Below are 24,651 nucleotides of genomic sequence, written 5' to 3' on the forward strand. Positions count from 1 at the left end.
TTGAGTTTTTGGGTCAGTGCATGAAAGCTCGTATCAGCAATATAAGAACGCCAAATACAAGTTCAATTGTGACAGTAAGTTTACAATTTCGAAATTAATCCTTCTGAGGATTTTACAATCAATTTTGAATATAATGAAGTAATGTGTGGATTACAAATTTTTAATTAGGATACATTTCCAGAATTAAACATTTAATGAGCAAGTAACTATTCATTTATACATACATGCATTTTTACAATGAGGCTGGCCGTATTCTATGTCAGCATATTATGAAGCATTCACCTTAAAGCTAATACACACATCCGCACACATAAACGATATACAAGCTCCTCTTGTCATATGAGCTTGCTTTATATTCACAATACGTCTTATCTGAATTTTGATGGACGGATAGTTTTTAGTTACAATAAAATTCGTATCAACTCGGGATGTAACACCCCCCTCTTTAGATTGTTGCTGCCCTCGGCAACTACAGATCGATTAAGAATCCACACGAGCTGATGAGACGAATTATTACAATAGATGTAAGTTCATCTTTTGCTATTATTTTATAATATACATATACATGTATATATATTTTTAGAAAAATGATTTTCATGATCAAGCAGTGCAGGTATTAAGTTGTTGAGTTAACATGCGTGCGTTAGGTATATATAATCATGCTGTGTGTTTTGCTCATACATTTTTGTTTTGTTAGTTTAATTATTGAAGTATTATGTTTATGGTGTAGGTAGAATGTTTTCCAGTGTCATGCAGTAAATATAGTGGTGATGACGTTTATTAATACTGTAGGATAGTAGTTTGGCATTACCGAAGATTAGGTAAAGGAAGAGAAGAGGAGCGACGTGATTAAAATTTTTTTTCTTCTTTTCTTTTATGGCTTGAGATTAAACATTCAAAGTTTTTCTGAAAATCAAATGTTATTTTAATAATGTGTAATTACTGAATTTTCTTTCTTCAGACATTTAATAATTTAATAATGGCCTTATATCGGCAAATAATCATCTGTAGTGCTGTCGGGAATTAGTGGTGCTAGATTTTTTTCGATTTTTCGCACTTTTTCCGGAGTATTATTATGTTGTGTTATAAGAATTTGAGGCTCATTTAATCTACTCGGTTGAGCTCTATATACAAATTATGGTAAATTAGTGGATTTTTTTTCAATTTTTAAATGCATCTTAATGAAATTGAGGCAACAATTAATGTAACAATTAAATTTACTATTAGGTTTCCAAAAATTAGTTCTGTATTTCGATAGTTAACTTGTTATTTTATCGCTATATCCTCTAAGGTTTCCTTCATACTAGTTAACGCTGTTGCATCATTTGACTCTGCCCATTTATTTATTTCGATTTTTTCCTCCTCTTGTAGATCAAGAGAGAAGTTATAATTGTCGAATTCGATTGTGTTGATATGAGGAAGGTTCAGTAAGTTTGTCAAACTGTAGGGAAGTTTTGATCTATAGTACTAAGTCTCTGTTAATTCTAGTGTTGTGACTCTATACAGGGTGTAGCCAGGAGCATGAGCAATACAGTGACTGTTGATCATTAGTATTTCTGTACCTTGTATTTTAATTTTAGTTGGTTGTGTGATTGAAGGATTATTTACACACAATACTTGTATTGTCATAGTATTTTGTGTGGAATACAACCATTGTTCAGTGGTTTTTAGTCTTATCCCATAAATTTTGGTTGACTTATATAATGCTGTCTGACAAGTTTTTAATGCTTCTGTTGATGGGTTTATAAATAAAGAGAATTCGCAAGGATTATTTATATTATCTTCGTAAATAGGCATATCTGTTGGCAATATAAGATCTTTTTATCTTTAATGCAATTATTTAAAAATTTTTCGTCGGCAAGGAAATAATTTTGAAGATTATTGCTTACGATCAGGTTACTATGTCGTATATACTCAATGCTGACATAGCCATTTAAATCTGAGTGTAAATTTCTTGGAACTTGAATCAAGTACATGGCATGATTACTGAATTGTTCTTTACCTTTTAACGGGAAATTAAGTTTAACTGCTAATCTACCTTCTATGAGTACTGCGTTTGTTGTGGACAGTACGTGCAGACGTTCAAGTGTTACGGTTGAATCGTTCCATGGTAGCGTATGCTCTTTTGTGTATAAATTGAATTCGTCACAAATTTTTGATAGTTGTTCGTTTTGTATCATTAGCAGATGTAGGTGTCCTTGTGACATGCTTTCCACCGCACTGATAAGCGTTTTGTAAGAATTTAGTAAGAAAAATAGAGATTTTTCGAAAGAGTTAGTCCATTTTAATACTTTTATTTCATACTCAATTTTTCTGTTTTCATTATCTAGTCGGCATGCTTCTTTGGTTAAACTTTCCAAATTTTTTATAACTTTTTTATTATGTCTTCCATTTTTCTCTAATTCTGTATAAATTTTTTCGAGATTTGAGCGTACAATATGAGTCTATTTTGCTTTTAATTATGATATTGTTTGTATAAAGATGTAAAGATTATTTATAACCACATTTATTATATCTCTATCATCCGCATCCGTAGATCCAAGTAAATTTTTTCGAAATCCACCCCACGAATTCATGTGATGCTCGTCTCATTATTATGTGCCTAGGGATAACTTACTATATTGTTAGAGTTTATTTCTAAACTGTGTATTTGTATTACAGGTGAAAAAAATAGTTTTAAATCTTCGTATGTTGATTTTGTTGAACGAATCATATTATTTAACGTTGGTATTAAGTTTTTGCACTCTTGATTTTCAAGAACTCTAGCACACTGTTCACATACAGTATCTAGCTGTACATGGTATAGTTCAGTTTGGTCTTTAATGCTACGAAAATCTAACGTAATAGTAACGTGCCATTCGGTACGAATTAGTCTGACTTCGTTAGAGTATTCATAATATATACCTAGATTATTTACTAAAAGCATGTTGTCGTAAGGTTTTGCAGGTATCTCTTCCTTACTTTTTATTATATTAGGCCTTCGTGTTAGCAAAAGCAGAAAGGCAATGTTTTGAGTCAACATATTGATCGGATCAATCTGTAACAAAAATTAAATTTTTTTTTTTTTTTATGGGTAGCAACGTTTTACTTTATCAATGTGTTTGTTAATTATTGTTCTATTTTCTGATTCTCATATGACGTTATTATTACTATGTATTACTTTAATTTTGAAAATTCAGTTATAAAATCTATATAATTCTCCTTTTCGAGGTTCTTTGAGTGCATAGACTGTCATTCCAACTTCCAAGTTCTGTGGCTTTGACTTATTGTCATAACGTGCTTTTGTATTTTGTTTTGATATTTTAAGTCTGTCACGAGCTATTTCTTGTATTGTATGTAAACAGCGGGCTAGGTCATTAGCATATGAGCTGTATGTTTCTAATTTAAATTCGTCTTTAAATGGATTTGGGGAACGTGCCTGTCTACCAAAGACAAGTTCGAAAGGTGTAAAGCTTGTTGCTGAATGAACTGAAGTATTATACTCATGCATTGCAAATGGAACGATTTTATCCCAATCATTTTTGTTTTCAGCTTTAGTTCTCAAGAAATCGTTTAACGTAGCTTGGCTTCTCTCTAATAAACTATTCAATTGTGGGTGATATGCACTAGTGAGAGCTAAACAGAATCCATAAATTTTTGATACTTCTGTCAATAATTGATTAATGAAACTTTTTGGTCTGTCACTGAGAATAATTCTAGGAATGTCGAAAGTTGAAATAAAATATCTTGATAACACATCGGTAATAGTTGTTGCTTGTACATTAGGAACAGGAACTGCAATAAAAAATTTTGTAAGTAAGTATTGCATTGTTAAAATGTGCTTATTTCCAGATGTACTTTGTGAGAAAGAGCCTACTGTATCTATTGTGACCTTGTAAAATACTTCTGACGCTGTGTCTATAATTACCATGGGTTCTCTAGTTTTTGTGTAGACTAATTTTTGTTCCTGGCAAATCTTACATTTTTGTATGTATTCAGCAATGTCAATGCGCATTCCTTTTCAATAATTTTTTTCTCTCATTCGTCTATAAGTTTTTACTACTCCTTTATGACCTCCGAACAAACTAGTATGACATTCAACTAATTTTTTCTTTCTATCTTCTAGGGTTAGATAAGAACATGTGCCAAAACAAGTTTTTTATGTATGGGAAAGGTGACGTAACTCTTCGTATAAAATCAATGGCATTTCTCCTGTAGGGAGATTGTCGGTAAGTTCACCTTTCCTAGAAATACGAGTGGTGAAAACTTCCTTTACTGATATTGCATCTGCAAGATTTTTACAGCAGGTTCGTAAAACGCTAGGTTGTATTTTATCAGTAAAGTTTTTGTTCACGACTAGTGAAAATATGTAGCGATTTCGGTTTTTTGAAGTAATAACGTCTTCCAATTTTGGTTAAACATTTGATAATTTTTCTTTTGATATAGCTCCTCTATATAGTAGTAGTTTATTGTTTATTGATTTTAAATCTACAGTTTCAGAAATAAAATGGATACTTTGTGTAAGTTAAATTTTCACGAGTACTTAAAAATGTTAATTCATTTGTTTCATAAGTCATATTAGAGGGATTTCTAATGGGACTTATATTTCTTGTTACTTTTTCGCTACGAGCTAAGTTCCAATTTAGCTGTATGGGTTCTAACGCTGCTGTATGGCTTGTTTGTAGTGAAATATTTTGATTGGAAGTTTTCTTGGTATCGTAATCAATTTTATTTTCTATGTTTTTCAATTGAGAAGGATTTTCGTCTCTTTCTTCATTACTATTTTTTTCTATAGGTGATAAGCTTTTTTTGTATAGTTCATCATTAGATTTTTGTAATTTATTTTTGGTAGGACTATTTCTGTGTGATTTAAGGGGGCTCCTTTGCGAAAGTCCCCAAACAGAGATATATTATTTCTTGTGAATAAAAGTCTACTGAATTTGATGGTGGTCTAAATTATATTTCGAATGGGTCAAAATTTTGAGAAATCCGAGCTCAAAGTTGTAACTATTAGCACGTGTTTCTATGGGGCACCGTGAAAAACAATTTGTTTTCGTTTATAATAAACCTAAATTAAAAGTCTCAGCAGACTGAATATATACGTTTTGTAGATGAAGTCTTCCTCTGTAATATGCTGTATTAAAAATTGTGGATAAAGGACCATTTTAGCGAGATATTTGTGATGGAAATAAATAAATAGTGTCCGGGAGGTCAGGAGGTCACGTGGGTAGCAGACGTACTTGTTCACGACATATATATACCATATACTTATATATTACATCGCTATACTACACCAACACAGGTGGTCTGGTCTGGTGGTGTACCCTCGTATGCACTAGACTGGTCAAAGCAATAATCAATTTTTCGTACAAAGTTAAACTGCACACATAAATATCATTTTTCCCAGTTCATACATTATTAAAAATATCATAATGATTTTCAGACACATTTGTTTATTGAAAAACAAAACTTTATTTTTTGTTTGTCTTTGGTCTTTGACCTCAGCAGTAGTCGTAGGAGCCCCCTTAATTGGAGATTTTGCTCTTATGTGATTTCCGTTTGCGATAAATTTATTCATTGTTTCATCGATCAATTCATTTACTATAGTAGGCAAAATTTAATTTTGAGGTGACGATAAAAGTGAACTTATTTGTTCTTGATTTAAGTAACTGCCGTCATGACATTCGGTACAGAATGTAGGTAAAGATTGTATTTCTCCAAGAATGCTGTTACTTGGTATTTCATTTTTCTTATCGTAACCATCCCAACATAATAAGTTTTTGATTCCATTCTTCAATAAATCTTTTTTTATCGCAATTTTTATTAATGTAAGTGTTCTTTCTTTAATCGGATAACTGCTCTTTATTTTATTTGTATTGTTTACTTGGTCTTGTACGAAGCGTCGAAAAGTAGATTGAAATTTTGATTTTATTATAGTTAAATTTTAAGTTTCTTCATCAGAAGAAGTAGAGTCTTCATCTTGTTGAAATGTTACAGATTTTTAATTAACGTCATCGGCTCGAGATGTACTAGGTTTGATTAGAATATTAGTTCGTCTTGGTAAAAAACCTGAATTTTTTTCGATTATTTCTTCAATTTCACTGATTTCCCAATTTTTGTCACTTGAGTTTTCCATTATATTCCGAAGGGTCTCTTCTTCAAGTGCATTTATGAAGCTTGGCACCAATGATCGTTCTTGTAATGGTATTGGTTCGTCGGATTGTGGTCACTAAACTGTAAAGTAGACGCGGGGTCGGGTTCGGATGACGAGTCTTGTATTTGAGCTCTTGGTGTTTCTTTTCTTCGTCTCGCTTTCAATCTTTCCGCTATTGTAGGTGCACTTAATTCACCTTGTCTACCTTCCATACTCCGAGGTACTTTTAATAGTGTAACTCTAGGTTTAATTTTTCTAACTTTCGGTGCTGATTTTATGCTTTCAATGGTATCGGAATGAGATTGATTGGTTTTTGACATAATTTAGTAAGCTATCGAAGTTTTAGTTTGTTTAGATTTTATAGGTAGCAATCGAGCTCTTAATGATACTTCTTCATGCAAAGAATTATCTTTATCTCTTTCGTCTTCATTCCATTCAATTGGATTTCTTGGTAAGGCGTCCATGTTTGTATTCAGTCTACTAGGTTTGTACTTGTAAGTATAGCTGTATTCTCAAAGTCTTGCTGTATATCTATTTAGCCCACTCATAGGATCTTTTATAGACTTAATCCAGGATAGTGGTTCATGATCTCCGTAAACCATAAATTTCCTGCCATATAAGTAATGTCGAAAATATTGGACTGCTACAAATACTGCTAAGCCTTCTTTTTCCGTTGTAGAATATTTTCTTTCAGCTTTATTCAGAGTATTTGACACATACGCAATTGGGCGGTATTTTCCTGGTTCTTCGTGGCTTAATACTGCCCCAATAGCTATATTAGATGCGTCTGTTGTTAATACGAATGGTTTATTTAAATCGACGCAAGCTAACACAGGTGCTTCGCATAAGATTCTCCATAACTCTTCAAAGCTTTTTTGCTGAGTGTCTGTCCACTCAAATTTCTTTCCTTTCCTTAACATGGACGTTAAGGGCTCTGCAATTTCTGCAAAATTTTTGACAAAACGACGGTAATAATTCGCTTATCTTAAAACCTGTCTAACATTTGTTTGATTTTTCGGTTTCGGAAATTTTTCAACAGCTTCTCATTTTTTTGAATCTAATTTTACTTCATAGTTTCCTATTTTAAGTCCTAAATAAGTTACTTCGGGCATTAATTATTCACATTTTCCAAGTTGTAATTTTAAATTTGATTTCGAAAGTTTTTCAAATAAACGAGTAATTTTTGTCACATGATCTTTTAAAGTTTTTGAACAAGTAATTGCGTCATCAAGAAATATAAATAGCTCAATGCCTTGAAGTCCTGATAAAATTACGTTCATTAGTCGTTGAAATGTTGCAGGTGCATTGCATAGTCCAAATGGCATTCCTACATATTCGTAATGACCGTTAGGTGTGCTAAAAGCAGTTTTATGTCTATCAACAGGATCAACTTCTATTTGATGGAATTCACTGGCTAGATCAAAAACGGAGAAATCATTTGAGCCTCCGATTTGTTCTAATATTTCAGTAATGTTTGGTAGTGGATAAGCATCAGGGATGGTTTTTTCGTTTAATTTACGGTAATCTATTGCTAATCTGTATCTTTTCGTTCTATCAGGTCCTTGTTTCTTGGGTACTATCCAGAGAGGACTACTGTAAGGGCTGTTTGATTTTAATTTTGTACCGTCTGCTCATAATTTTTCTATTTGAGTTTTAATTTCTTGGTGTAATGATAAGAGGTAGCGGTATTGTTTGACATATACAGGGCGGTCGTCTGTCGTAGGTATTTTATGTGTCATAATAGAAGTACGAGGAGTGTAAAATAAGTGAGCGTATTTTTCTACAATTTTTCTTATTTCTGATAAACTAGCTTTTAAGTGATGAGATCTTTTTAGCTTATCCAGTATAAATTCAATGCGATCTTTTATATTGTTTAAATCGTTTTCTTCGAAGTCAGTGTCGAAAAAGTCTTCAAATTCTATGACATGAGAAGGCTCAAGTTCTTGCGCAGGTATTTCTATTTTTGTCGCAAATATTTCTATTTTTGTCGGCTTATCTCTTGTGTTTATAGATATTTTATAATAGTGACCTTCTCTGCAATCTACTACCGCCTCGCCTATATATACTCCTGGTGCGGTAGTAATCCTACGAAGATATACATGGCAGGTGATCTTGTTTCTAGTCGGTAATTTAATAGCTACTCTTGTTCTGGCTGGTAAATGATAACTTCTTTTTTTATTTACTTTAAATCCTTGAGAATTATAATAAATAGAATCGCGTGGGGGTGTAGGTATTTTATCTTCATCGTGAAATGGAAAAGTAAATTTTTCACAAGTTGATTTAAAATTTTGTTTCGTTTTCAATCTTAAGGGTTTTTCTTGTTTTCTAATTAATTTTACAGAGTTGAGTTTATTATCTCGGTATAGAAAAGGTATAGGTTCAATTGGTCTGCTTCCAACTATTAATGCATTTAATCCGTAATCAATTCTAGCGTTTTCTTGCGTAAAGAACGGATCTCCTAAAATACATACATTATTTATTGGCGACTCTGGATTCATAACATGAAATTCGTGATTTGTATCAAACAAATATATTGTGACGGTATCTAGAGTGTATATTTGCTGTGGGGCTATTCGTTCTAATTCAATTGTATTATCACAATTAATTTCTGTGCCGTTCTTTAATGCGTTATAACTGATGACATTTAGGGATAATACATTTGTGGGTAGTAAGGTGGATAAAAAGGTGGTGATTGAAAATATGGAAATTCTTGAAAATTTGGAGGGTAATAATAGTTATAAGGTTGATTATTCCAGGGTAATGGTGGTGTAAGGTTTTGTGGTGGGGTACTTGATCGTTGTTGAGGTGCATAGCTAAGTGCGGGATGTACAATTTTCGACCATACTCGTCTAATTTTGATTGAGTCATCTTGACATCATTTTTATCGTAGGTATGCGGGAAAGAATTTCTATTGTGGGTCAATCGGTCATTAAAACTGACAAATGTTTTTTGGTGGTCAAACTGAGTAGAGACAGGAATAAGAATTTCGGTAACGTTCGGTACCGAAGATTCAGGAGTCGTAGAAGTAGAGGTCGTGGGTACGGCCCAGTGTTGCGATATACCCAAGACTTCTCTTGGGTGCTCTCGGCTAGTAGCGCAAGCGCAGAAGAACCCTGCTCTCTCTCTCACCGAGCAGGTAGAAGGAGGGGAGCTCTCCTACCTAGCCTTCAACTTAAGCTCCACCCACTTCTCACAACTTAAATACTACTTTTGACCTCAGCTACTTGTATCTCTCGATGGTCTAGCGGGCTAAGAGTTTTGCTATGGCTCGACTCGTAGCTGGGTACTCTTCGATTCCTGACCATGACAATTTTTTTTTTTTCTATTATTATTACTATTATTCAAATCTTTATTATTAATATTATTGTTATTGTTATTATTATTAATATAAATTATCAGAGCCGTAATTAAATGTGCAACAAAAATACCAGGATTACCAGATACCTTTTTCCTCACCACCTTGCGGTAAGTATCGGGGCGTGTTTTTTTTCAAGAAAAAATTAAGAAATAATTTAATTACCAAGAAAGGAATGATAAAGCTATCTCTTAAACTGAAAATTCGTTAAAAAAATTCAGTAGCTATAAAAAGATTTATAAATAAATGAGCAGTTGTTTTTGAATAAAATTTCGTGTAACTGTGATTCAGTCATGGATAATTTTTGCTGTAGTTTATTATTAGTACAAAAATAAATTAATCGTTAAAATTCTTGGCAATATTTATATATACATCGATGACAATATGTATCTATCAAGAGTTAAGAATCCTCAAAAACACAGCAGTCATTATAAGCTACTGCACAGCATGAGAAAACAAAGCATGCCTACAGGCAGCACAAAAACAAAAGCTGCGCGTGAAAATCGTGGCTCACTCGAAGCATTCGCGGAGGTTGTTTGTTTTGATTTCGTGACATGCGTTGTTTTTTAAGTATACATATATGCAATACTGTACTGCAGCGTGGGGTACTATGTTTTCTTCCTTTTAGCGTCAGCCTTTGGAGGAAGCAGGTTCCGATATCACAAGCTAATTAAGTAATACGTATGTTTTTTTTGTTATATTACATTAGTAGCGTAGTATTAGTGTACTTTTGATGTAGTGAGTGTTTACTACTGTGTATCGTGCATAATACATCGGTAATTAACTGTTGGCACAGCATAAAATTTTGCGAGTTCGTAAAGCAGTTTATTTCACTTTTTGATTAGATAGTTGTATTCAATTTTCGCTTTTTTTATTCGCACTTGCATTTATTATTGTACTTATTAAAGAATATTTTTATATTAGAGCTGAAATCATGTTTTGCAGTGCGAATAAAAATTCGAAGCGAAAATCAAAAAAGAGCAGTGATGTTGATACAGAAAAAAAAAGAGTAGTTGCAGTTTCGTTTTAGCATGGTTAGTAGATCCTTCGTTTCGAGATTGGCTTTTACATGATGTTTTAAATGTTCAGAAACCTGCTCGTTGTTCTTTTTGTAGTATCAACATCACGTGCTATAACAGGCAAGATTTGGTCAAGCACGTTGCAACAGAAAAACATCAAAATAGGGCAAATATTGAAAAACAAAAAAATATTTCCCATAATAATTCTCCTTTTAGTGATATAATTTCTCAAGTTGAAGAGTTTGAATTGAAAATAGACCTATTTATAGCAGAACATAACTTGCCAATTCATCTTGTAAATAACTTGATACCTTTTATACAGGAGCTCTGCAAAAAACCAAAAATTGTAGAGCAAATGGGCATGAAAAGGAACAAGTGTGCAAGTTTCATAAAAAATGTTTTGAGCGCTTTTGAATTTCAAAACTTAGTGAATACTCTTAAAAATCAAAGATTTTCAATTTTAGTCGATGAATCGATGGATATTACATTAAAAAAATTTTTTTGCATTGCGATTCAATATTTTAATCATGAAACGGGTAGAGTAGTTTCTCATTTATTACATTTAATTCAATTGGACGCGAAATTGTGTGGTGCAAAAGAACTGTTCCAAGCGTTTAAAACATTTTTTACAAAACATGGAATTCCTCTTAGCAATATAGCAAGTTTGGCATGCGACAATGCTAGTATCATGACCGGCTCAAAAAATTCTTTTTTTACCTTTTTAAAAAATAAAGTTCCTCATGTCATTTTGCTTCCTTGTATTTGTCATACTTTAGCTCTAGTTGCAAAAAAAAGTTGCACCAAAATTCCAACGTATTGCCAGACTTTGCTACAATCGATTACTAAATACTTCTCTAATAGTTTTAAGAGATGCGAAAACTTAAAAGAATTTCAAATTTTTGAAGAAACATCGACAAAAAAAATTTTATAATTAGCCACCACAAGATGGCTTTCGCTTTTTCATTGTTTTGACCGGGTACTTGATAATTTATCAGTTTTAAAAGCCTTTTTCTTACTCGAATCTCATGAGAAGTATGCTGAAAGTAACGATGAGGAAAAAAGAGATCTCCCAACTATATATATATATATAACTTATTAAATAATAACTCAGTAGTAGCTTATTTGCATTTTTACATTATACTTTACTTGATTGTAATAAGTTTAATGCATTTTTTCAAACTAAGAAATTAGCCATTAATAAATTAAGAACCAAATATTCAAAAGTTTTAGGAGCAATGGGCTCTAATTTCCTCACCGATGCAGCACTAAAAAAAATAACTCAAAATTTTAATTACAAGGTAAACGCAGATGAAGACTTCAAGCCCCTAAAAGATGTAACTGTTGGGGATAATTGTAATAATATTTAAAAAAGTCTTCCAGAACAAGATGCTGTAGATGTTAAAAAAATTGCTTGAATTTTTACGTGATTGCTTTCAACGAAATCCAGAAAAATTATTTTAAAAACGATGGTATGCTTCGAATACTTAATTTTCTTGAACCTACAAATGCCTTGAATAGTGAATTTTGGAGTCAGAATCCTAACTTAATTGACGACTAACAGACTTATTTTCCGTTTTCAGATATTGATTTTGAATTATTAAAGAAAGAAATTTTGCAGCTGCCATCACGTTTTGATTTAAATGATTCAACTTTTTGCAATGTTGAAATAGATGAGTTTTGGAAAAAAATTATTGATTCACGCTTAGAAAATAAAGATTTAGAGTTCTCAAATTTAAAAATTTTAATTGAAGCTATTTTATCTTTTACGCATTCTAACGCCAAAGCGAAAAGAATTTTTTCGATTGTTACAGATACAAAACCTTAAAAACGGAACAAAATGGAAATTCATTCACTTAACGCGATTTGTTTTATTCGATCTTATTTTCCAATTAAAAATATTAACGCTATCAATTTTAAAATCTCAAAAGAACATCTTAAACTATTCAACTCTAAAATGTATAAACGCGATTCAACAGACGATCCAGAAATCAAAATTCAAGGCAACTTGTAATCAGTTAGGTGTTTTGGAATTTTTTTAACTTCGTACTAATTTAGTTTAAAATGTCTCCTATAATTGTGTATTTTATGCAAAATTAATACTTAGCTATTTTTACGATAACGTGCAAGATTTAATATTTATTTTTTTATTATAAAAGGTATAATTTTAAATCATTAGACTCTGTGAAATTGTTGCTTTGTTTTGTATCGATTGCAATTTAATTCAAAAAGTTATATATAGAAAAGAAATTGCATTTATTTTAATTGTATGTAATAAATTTCCTTAATTTATTTATTTATTTACTCTCACACTATAAGTCTATTTAAAAAAGCTTTAACTAGTCATTAGATTTGTGTCACTTTACAGTATTATTTAAAAATCTAAGATTTCTTGTTACCATTCAAATAAGTTCACTTAAGGGATATTTCATTAAATCGTGTGTTATAAGTGTTCGTATAAAAAGATGTTGTAAAAAGGGTAACGTTAATAGTCACTTAAAAAAGACTGCTTAGGGATGTAGTAATTTATTTATTTATTAAAATTATTAATTTAATACTTACTTACAGTGTTTAGGTAGATTTCTGAATCGATGATTGCTTTAAAGTAGATTATAACTTATCAGTTTTAAAATTAGGTTGAATTATTCTGTTCTTGTTTTTTTTTTTTGAATTAAGTGTATTTTAAGATATTGATTCAGACATCATCATTAGTGAAATAGGCCTATGTGAAATACGACTAAAAGAAAAAATTACAGTAATAATTAATATTTTTTTTTTGTCCAGTTTATTCAACTTTTATTTTTTTTGTAAACTTAGTTTATTCCGAAAAAACTACTCATTTATTAAGAAATCTTTTTAAAGTTACTAAATTTTTTTAACGAATTTTCAGTTTAGGTCATAGATTTATCATTTCTTTCTTAGTATTTAAATTATTTCTTAATTTTTTCTTGAAAAAAAAAAAACACGCCCCGATACTTACCGCAAGGTGGTGAGGAAAGAGTATCTGCTTATTTTAGTATTTTTATTGTGCATTTAATTACGGCTCTGATAATTTATATTAATAATAATAATATTGATAATAATAATAATAATAATAATAATAATAATAGTATTAATAATAAAGATTTGAATAATAGTAATAATAATAGAAAAAAAAAAAATTGTCATGGTCAGGAATCGAAGAGTACCCAGCTACGAGTCAAGCCGTAGCAAAACTCTTAGTCCGCTCGACCATCAAGAGATACAAGTATCTGGGGTCAAAAGTAGTATTTAAGTTGTGAGAAGTGGGCGGAGCTTAAGTTGAAGGCTAGGTAGGGGAGCTCCCCTACTCCTACCTGCCCGGTGAGTGAGAGAGTACGGTTCTTCTGCGCTTGCGCCATTAGCCGAGAGCACCCACGAGAAGTCTTGGATATATCGCAACACTGGTACGGCCGTGTAAACGTGCCTTGCCTGCATGATTGAATACTGGTGGGCAAGTGCGTTCAGTAAGTAGAGCAGCTTCTAAAGCTTCATGCATATCCTTGGATTTCGAAAGTACTATACTTAATTTCCACGAGTCAGGTAAACCATTAATAAACGTTTGTAACGCTAATTTTTCAAGTTGTGGTTTTTGTGCTATCTTGAGTTTCTCATCATTCAATTCGGTCAAAAAGGCTGTTAAGGTAGTTTCTGTAAGAGAAGTTACTTTATGATAAAAATTTCGAACTGTTTCGTTTTGTTTTATTGTAGTATTTAAAAGTTCTGCCATGTATTTATGATATGATTTGGTTGGTGAAAATTCTTGTTTCAGATGTTTTTTAACTAATAGATTGATGCAAAAGTAGAACCTACTAAACTCTCCCGAGCTTTGCCTTTGAGTCTAAAAATAACTGTGCGAAGGTACATAGTTTCTTGAGCGGCTGTTATTAGAGTTCGTCCATTTTCTATATCTTGTAAAAAGTCTTTTAAGGGAGTCGAGTATCCGTCATAAGAAGGTATGTGTTGAGATGCTTGATTTATGCACATTAATGAACTAGTCGTACTCAATCCTTGTAAAACATTTGAAACTGTTGTATAAGAGAGTCGTCCACTGACAGGTTTTCTCCAATATTTCCGGGCATTTTTATTTATTTATTTTTTTGTATATTACTTATTTAATTTATAATAGCTTTTTTTTTTTCTTTTCGAACAAAACTAAAATTTGAAAAACACACAAGGGATGCCAATTTGTTATGACCTGACTTGTTCAGAGTTTGATCTTAACTGTTTTATTTAAGTGCTATTCGTAGAGTACTTAGATTTCAGCTCGTAAGCTTTATTTGTTCTTTTTTTATTTAATAATAATCTTTATTTAAATAATATGGGTAATTAGTGTATTTCTTTATTAAAATAATTGAATAATAATTTGTTCTTTTAAATACAATTTAATCGGGTCACTATAACAAGGTTCAACGTAAATTTTATTACTGATATTTTACTTACTTCTATCACTGACTATTTTTACTGCTGCTTCGGAGTTTCCTCATGCTTCGTGCTATAACCGTCAGTGTTTCCTTAACTTACACGAACGAGTTTGTGGCCAGTAGTATGTTGCGATTTCTGCTCCCTCTGCTATTGCCGGAATCACTTTCGGTGGGCCTCCTTTGCTGTACCTCGCTCCTTAGCGTAGTCCGATACTTTTGACGTTCTCGATACGCACTTGAGTTGCCTCAGCCAACACGCTATGCCTCACGTATATAATGTACTCACAAGTCGCGAGAGTCAAGAGTTGACTAAAACTTTAGAGGAGAGGTGACAGACGTAAAGAGAGCACTTTTTCCTCTTGATGGTGCGTTTTTATAGTATCAGAGCAAGTAAAAGAGGCGTTTGGTTGAATTAGGTCAACCAATGAGCGATGTTCTTGCAGACAGCGTTGACAGTTGCATGATGATGTTACATGTTATGATTTTACATATTAGGAAATAACAATACAACAGTACCAATCGCATTTTCTGACAAGTGCGATTGAGTTTTTGGGTCAGTGCATGAAAGCTCGTATCAGCAATATGAGAACGCCAAATACAAGTTCAATTGTGACAGTGAGTTTACAATTTCGAAATTAATCCTTCTGAGGATTTTACAATCAATTTTGAATATAATGAAGTAATGTGTGGATTACAAATTTTTAATTAGGATACATTTCCAGAATTAAACAATTAATGAGCAAGTAACTATTCATTCATACATACATGAATTTTAACAATGAGGCTGGCCGTATTCTATGTCAGCATATTATGAAGCATTCACCTTAAAACTAATACACACAACCGCACACATAAACGACATACAAGCTCCTCTTGTCATATGAGCTTGCTTTATATTTACAATATGTTTTATCTGAATTTTGTTGAACGGATAGTTTTTAGTTATTATATAATTCGTATTAACTCAGGATAAAACAGATTTATCTAAGAATAAGAAAATAAAAAAAGTAAGAAAAAAAAAGCTCGGAAAAAGTGTAAATTTGAAAAACTTAATTCAAAGTGCTAAAACGTCTATGGTTACATGTAAATGTGCTCGCAAAGTTGTAAGTTCTGCTTTAAAGGGAGTTCAAAAAGCTTTGAAAAAAGCTGGTGGTAAGAAAAATATTAGAACACCACGCATATTACACATACCTCAACAGATTGGTGGTTTTTTACCTTATGCCGTACCCACATTTGCAGGTCTAAGCGCTGTAGGGGCTATATTGCTAATGGTGCGAGTGGCATAAATCAAGCAATAAATCAAGCAAATGAAGGCAAGAAACAGCTTGAAGAAAGTGCGAGACACAATAAAAAAAAATGGAAGCTATTTTACTTGGTAAAGGCCTCTTTCTAAAACCGCACAGAAAGTGTTTAGGTCCATACTTAAAATCAGTAAGGGGATTAAAAAAAAAAAAGTTCGAAGTAAAACTGCCTAGTCAAGCTCTCACAAATAAATATATTATTAAATATGCAAGAATATTAAATACACCACATTTTCGAGGAGTATTCATGAGTAATGATATGCCATCTAATGGTCCACATCAGAATGAATCAGCTATTGTTAATTTAGATGGTAAAGATGGTCCTAGTACTCATTGGGTTTCATACAAAAACAAGGTGATGACGTAACATATTTTGATAGTTTCGGTGATCTACAACCACCGCTAGATTTTAATGTTATACCTCGGTGTTGGTATTATTAAGTATAATTACGAACGACATCAAGAATTTAATACTTATAACTGTGATCATCTCAATTTAAGATTTTTATTTAATAAGCTTAACTATAAGCGTACATAAGCAAGGGATATGAAAAAAATTCATCATTTATTGATGAACCGTCATGGGAGACGCATTTACTTTGAGTTTGTCTAGTACATCATCCATTCTCGAAGCACAATATTTCCCTCCGATTGAGCTCTCACCGCAAAAAAATTACGTTCTTGGTTTAGTGGAATTACTTACATTTAATTCCCTACCTAATATTGACGAGCGTAATAATAAATTTTATGTGTGTGAAGAGGTGGTTACTTTTCCAACGGGAAGCTATGAAATTAAAGTATAGAAAATTTTCTCATCGACTTATTAACACCTGAAGATATTTCAATAAGTGTAAAGCTTAATAATAACACGCTTCGTAGTATAATTTTGTGTAGCCATCCAATTGATTTTTGATGAGAAGACTCGTTAGAATCAGTTTTAGGTTTTACAAAACGCATACTCACACCGAATAAAACTCATGAGTCAGATAAATCTGTAGCAATTCTTAAGGTAAATACACTTCGAGTTGAGTGTAACATTACTACTAGAGCATATATAAATGAACCTTAAGTTCATACGATTCATGAATTTTTCCCTGCAGTTCCTCCTGGGTCTAAAATTATTGAAGTTTCAACTCGAATAATTTACTTACCCGTTGCAGTCAAGACAATAGATCATCTTCAAGTGCAGATTGTTGACCAGGCAGAAAAATTTATAAATTTCTGAGGAGAAGTCATAACAATAAGGCTACATGTCAAACAACTAAATTGAAGGAATGGTTATTGTGTATATTGTGAAGAAAAGAAAAAAATTTGAAAGAGGATATGTAAGTAAACCAATATGGGAAAGGCAAATCAGTTATCAACGAGCATACAGAGCATTAACACGTCAGAACGCACATTTTTTTAAAAAGCGTAGGCTTAAAAGTGATCGTTGGCTAAAATTTATTCACATATTTTCCTGTTGTTTTAAAGATGGAATAAATTCTAAACGTTCAGTCAGGTATCACATTCGATAAATCAATTGCACACTACGAAATTTATGCACATCAGCCTTCCATTTCATCAGCATTCAAAAATAGTGATGAGATACGCATCCTAATTCAACATCGAGATTTATGTCTCTTACCCTCACAAAGCGCTATACATATTGTCGGACGTGTTACATTAAACAATAATACTGCAGTCATCCGAACTGAGTGAGTTAATAAAGCTATTTGTCATTTGTTTGAAGAAATTTGCTACGAACTAAACGCCATTGAAATAGATAATTGCAAAAATGTTGGTATAAAAACTTTAATGACAGATTAGATATCACACTATCCAGGTCAAACCTTCCTGACAAATCTCACCCAAGATCTCATCTGATGTCTCATGTGATTTCTCACCTAAGATCTCAGGTGAGATCTCATGCCAAATTCTCATCAGAGATCTCGGGTGAGATTTCTGAAAGGAAAATAAATAAAAAAATTTTGTGCAACGATTATAATTTATACATTATAAGAATGATTACCTAAAAAAACAACAATTATTGGAGAAAAAAAAATTCGGCTTACATGGAACACAAACTCGAGCCCCCAATTTATCAGGCAAGTATCTTACCGCTTGGCCAGAGTGGATGAGATACTAGTCCGACAATTTACGTCTATATAAAGTGTAAGTACCATGTGTTATTGTTTTTCTTATTCACAACTGAATCATACAATTTTTAATTGATATCATTTTTTCCAATCCTAATTCTGAGAGTTAACCAACTAGATAATATTCAGGAAAATTATTTTCTTTACAAACAATATTATCTCTCTTAAAGTTACTGTTGAGGGGGCTTTATATCCAAGTAAGGCATACGTTTTTCATAATTATTATAAATGTTTATTTAAATGTAATAATAAAGAAAAACTACAATATAAAACAGGGGGACTTAATGTGTTGTGAATAAATTATTTTTAAAAAATCCAAATTGCTTGCAGGTATATTATCTTATTTTGAAACACCACTTACAAAAGTTAGAAATCCTTAAAGCTATTCATGTTATTCCAACTTTTCAAACTTATTATACTCCTTGAAGAATTTTAGATAGAGTAATTACTGTAAATTTTTTGATACAATCCATAAATGAGTAATCCATGTATGTGTAATGAGTTAGGTGCAATTGTTTATACAAAACTGTAGGTTTTCACTTGTTTTTTGCATTTCCGGAAAACAATTACATTTAACTCACTAAACATGAATTATATCATTAAATTTCTAGTGATGACTTTATCTGTAATTATTTACAGAGAAAAATAAGCTTTGACAAGTTGGAATAACATGAATAGCTTTAAGGATTTCCAACTTTTATAAGTGTTTTTTCAAAATAAGATAATATACACGCAACCAATTAGGATTTTTAAAAAATAGTTTATGCACAACACATTAAGTCCCCCTGTTTTATATTGTAGTTTTTCTTTATTATTACATTTAAATAAACATTTATAATAATTATTAAAAACTTATGCCTTACTTGGATATAAAGCCCCCTCAAGAGTAACTTTAAGAGAGATTATATTGTTTGTAAAGAAAATAATGTTCCTGAACATTATCTAGAGGGTTAACTATCATAATCAAGATTGGAAAAATTATATCCATTAATAATTGTATGATTTAGTTATGAATAAGAAAAACAACAACACATGGTACTCGTTCTTTATATAGACGTAAATTGTCAGACTAGTATCTCATCCACTCCACTAGTAAGATACTTGCCTGATAAATTGGGGGCTCGAGTTCGTGTTCCATATTAGCCGAATTTTTTTTTTTTCCTATAACTGATGATATTTTAGGTAATAATTCTATTAAGGTATAAATTATAATCGTTGCACAAAACTTATTTATTTATTTTTCTTGCAGAAATCTAACCCGAGATCTCAGATGAGAATTTGGCATGAGATCTCGGGTAAGAAATCACATGAGATTTCAGATGAGATCTCGGGTGAGATTTGTCAGAAGGGAAAGTTCAATGCTAGAAAACGCAGGATGGCTAGATATTGCTGAAACAAACAAATTGGTGAATGATGAAGGTTATTTTGATGTTTCTATACCTTTAAGCATGATACTTGGCTTTGCTGAGGACTATCGTATAGTTGTAGTAAATGCAAAGCATAAATTATAATCCTCACAAGATCGAGAAATGACTTAAATGCAGTTTTACAAACAGCTGCTAGTAATGTTTACGAAGACTTACTAAAATTACATTGACTGGAATAGAATGGCTCATGCCTTACGTAAGTGCATCAAACAGATTTAAAATATGTCTGCTTAATGTCATTGCAAAATATAAGCCAATTTCCATGAGTTTTTGCAATTGGGAGTTGTATTAATATCTCCTTCTTCCAACAACTATGAAACATGTTTGGATCGTAAAAACATCAAATCAACTAGAAAAGCCACGATTTGTTGTTTTAGGCTTTCAAACAAATCGTAAAGGTCAGAAAGCTGTCAATGCTAGTTGCTTTGATCATTGTAATATAAGTAGTGTTAAATTATTTCTTAACTCTCAGTACTACCCATATGGCAATCTTCATCTCAATATTGATTATAATTAATTTTCTTTACTCTACAATATGTATACCAATTTTCAAAATGTCTATCATGGTAAAGAAATGGAATCTATGATCAATAAAAACGATTTTATTACACATATGCCACTCATCGTTGTTGAATGTTCAAAATAAAATGAAGCTTTGAAAAGCGTGCCAGTTGATGGGCGTTTGGAATTCGAATCAAGAGATAATTTTCGGCAAGGAACAGCTGCTTACTGTCTGATTCTACATGATCGTAAAATATAGTATAATCCCGTGTGATTCTACATGATCGTAAAATAGAGTATAATCCCGTGAGTGGGGATGTGAGAAAACTTGTCTAAACTTGCTCATAGAAAAATAAAACAGCATTAGTCATGTAAGTTAGTATATGCCATGATGGAGTATGTAGTAAACATGCAAGGCTTTAAAAAGCCTGGCAATGATTATGTGTTGAAAGAATTAGCGATTCTTTCGTTAAGTGAGAGCGTTAAACCACAAGTGTTTCTTTTTAAACCACCATTTCCTTGGCGTAAGTTGAGTCAAAAGTATAAACGTGAAAATTGATGGCTTGAGCTCTACTATTATGAATTAGATTGGAAATCTGGTAATATTAACTATACAGACGTTGGGAACGTGCTACGAGAAAATGTTGAAGATGCTAAGAATATTTCTGTAATTGGAGAATTGAAAAAAAGATGGCTCGAAAGGTTTAGTTTTCAAGTTAATGATATGACTGATTATCCAGAGTTTGAACTCCCAACATTAGCAACTGCATGTCCTCATCATGATGGTGGGTATAAATCTATATGTGCCTTCTACTTTCACATGGAGTGGAAAGATGCCTCTGATTCTGAAGAAGATGTATAATAAAAACTTAGTAAAACTGTACTTTTTAAAAAAAATTACTGTCATAAATAAATGTATTTAATTTATATTATTGTTATTATTTATATAACCTTTCCCTAAAAACTAGCGTAAGATTAAAATATTAAGAACCAATGATTAATTTTACAAAACATAAACACACACTTGCATAGTGTGGGATGTATATAAACGAATTTCAGTGCAGAGTGCTGCTTAGTTTTTTATGCAGCATCAAACGCGACGGATACGCGCTTATATCGCAGTTAGTACGACGCTTTTGAGCTGCAAAATAAAAAAGGATTTTTACGAGGATTATAATATTGAGATTGGAGGTTTTCTCGACGCTTCTTGACAGTTTTTACCAAAAGAAGTGGCTATGGTGTTGCTTATGAGAATAGCGATCAGTCATTGGATTGTGCGGCCCCCGTGCAATTTTTCCACCTTACCTGTGGATGTGCGCCAAAATAACGACTTTCAATCGAAGCGAGTGCATGGACCTCGCTGGTTCGAGGGTGATTGTTCCATTAGAAAGTTATAGCAACATTTGTACACTGTAGCAAAAAATGCACATCGAATTTACGTTTATGAAGATAATACAGCCACTTATTTGGAATCGACCATAGGGTGTACTGTGATTAACATTCAGCAGTATATGGTGCCATATCGTCATATTCTTAATATGAGATATTCAACAAAGGCGTTAGTGTGTGGTACTCATGATGTACAAAAAAGTCTTCGTAGAAAGCAATATTGCGCACTTAGTAAAGCTCGTCAAATAAAATTGTGGCTTAGCTCTTTGGTAGAAAGTAGCATTGAACCAGACTCAGAATGTTTTTTAGACGCGCTTAATAGTTATCAGAAGAAAATTTCTAAAATACTCCCCAGCTGGGATACTATTGATGGAATTAATACTGATGATACTGATACTGATAGTGACTCTAAAACTAATACTAATGTTCATGTCAAAAACGATGTCCGTGTGTAGGCAAAGAAGAAAAAAGTAAGCATAAAATTTAAAATAAAAAAATAAACTATATCTCACAATTAGTGCCTTCTTATAAACTGATGAAAATTTGCGTACAGCTTCAGTTATACTGTGACGATTGATCAGGCAACATCAACAACATGGGTCCGATCTTTAGAAAACCAAAATATGAGAGCCTCAGTAAGGAGGAGGAGGAGGAAGATAAAAGTATCCGAAAACCTCTTATAGAAAAGCACGAGGCATCTCAACCAAAAGTAAAAGAAATCGTTGTTCCGAAAATATTTGCTCTCATCCAAAGAAAGATGGATAAAAGATATTAAAAAAAAAAAATCAATAATCAGTCCTTGTCAGGATCATGAAATTTTTTTGTATTTTTTGAAGCTACAAATATATGTATTAAATTTAAATTTAAATTTTTTTTTATTATTAATACTCATTTACATACTATCCTAACAACTTTAAATTTAATATTCGTCGAAAATTTAAAACTTGTAACAAATCCTCATTGATTGCGGGAACAACCGCACTTTCAATGACTGGCTCAAGAGAGTCTTCTGGAGTTTGAGAATCCTCTACTTCTTCGTTTGGAAGAATTTCGTCAACTGAAAATCCTTCTCCAAGACGCATTCGAATTTTTTATTTTTCCCATTCATAGTCATATGTTTGGGATGTTATCAGCTGTTAGACCTTTGAACCATTCATAAATACAATTCAAAGAACAAAACAAGCCAAAGTCCTTTGAGGCAGTCTTATTTAGAGAAGTATTGCTTAAATCTGTGGGGTCCAATTTGTGATAACAGAGTGTTCTACTATAACGTCTATAGGGCTTTGCAGTAAAGTACATAATTCAATTAAACGCTCACTCATTCTATCTCACTGATGTCTATGTATATGATGACATGGAAAATATTAGCACGTGTAGGTTCTTATACATGCACATGTGTACATTTTCATGCATGCGTGTAGTGGTCAAAAAGGGGGGGGGCATCGATAAGCTCGTGAAATAGCACGGGTGACCCAACACACCATCACACGTACACATACGTCATACAGGGGCCTTCTCACAAGTGTCCGCCCGCCCCCCTCCACTTGGAGTGGCGACAGCTCGGAGCCACCCACTTAGAGGGGGGCCCCACACCCCTACGATACAGCTCCCCCCTGACACTCTAGGGGGGAGGTGAGCCAGAACCCTCACAGTATACCTACTACGATGAATGTTAAGTTAATTATTTATGCACTTTTGCCACAAAAAGTGGACTTTCAGATTAAAATTGATGTTATATGTTGAATGACATGATTCGTAAATGTAAATTGTAAGTATAAATTCGCAAAACATTAATTGTAAATACAAACTGTTAACGTATGAAGAAACCGTATCAATCATCACATAGAATTAATTGACAGGATATACAATCAAACGCCTACAATATTGGTGGGAACGCTTATCATAGAAATATTCTGTCGAAAGGAACTAACTTCTCTTTTCTTGGATTCAGTTGCTGTACGTTGCTTATTTTGTAAGGCTATGAATAAGATTCTTTAGCCAATTTTTCTGTTTCCTTGCTCACAAATTTTTCATGACGTTTTAAGGATTTGACATCATGTCTGTTACAATTTAAAGCTGATATATACGTATTGATTTTAGTTTCATCAACACCCGCAACATGCATACATGTTTATATTTCGAATTAATTCCATGTAAAAATATATGTTTTTTGTGTGTTTAAATTATTTTCAAGTGACCCTTTGATGGCTCCTTTTAGATTTGTATGGTAGTAATATTATTTTAATTTTTTTCCAGTATTCACAACAACAATCGCATTACAAAAGCAACATTTAATAAGCTATTTGCAGACTACTCCCGTAAATTTTTCGTCTACAAAGTCTCGAAGAGACAATGATTCGGAACACGCAATGCTCCATATATTTTTGACTAATGCTTTTTTTCAGTAATGGCATGTACTTGTGATAAATCATTCCTAGCACTTTTATCAGTATTAACAATCTTTTGATAAATATAAAAATAATAATATACAAACCCCTCAGGAATCGATTATGACTCAAGTTTTTTAAAACTATTTAAAAAAAATATCCTTTTTGGATTTAAGTTACCTTTTTTTATCGCTTTAGAGTTCTATGATATTTCATTGAATAAAATTTTATTGCTTTATAAATATATGATGTATTTTTCTCATCAAAGTCTCAAAGTAGTGAATCTAAACCTACACCTTGAAAATCAACAAAAACTAATATTCGAAAAAAATAAATAGAAAACACGATAAACAATGATTATCATTATGAACAGTTTGATTTCAATTGAATAAAGTAAAGAATTTTACAAAATCATTAAAATACGTGTATGTTTAAAAAACTACATTTTCAATTCTGGATTCAAGAAAAAAACAATATTATTCAAAAGTTTCAAAATACGTGACCATAATAAACATGAAGCACTTAAAGATACTATAATAGCTATGGGTTTTGTTGAAAATAA

This window comes from Copidosoma floridanum, unplaced genomic scaffold (assembly GCF_036245765.1).
Source record: "Copidosoma floridanum isolate Cflo_tuat_1 unplaced genomic scaffold, Cflo_Japanese_pri ptg000024l, whole genome shotgun sequence".
NCBI lineage: Eukaryota > Metazoa > Arthropoda > Insecta > Hymenoptera > Encyrtidae > Copidosoma > Copidosoma floridanum.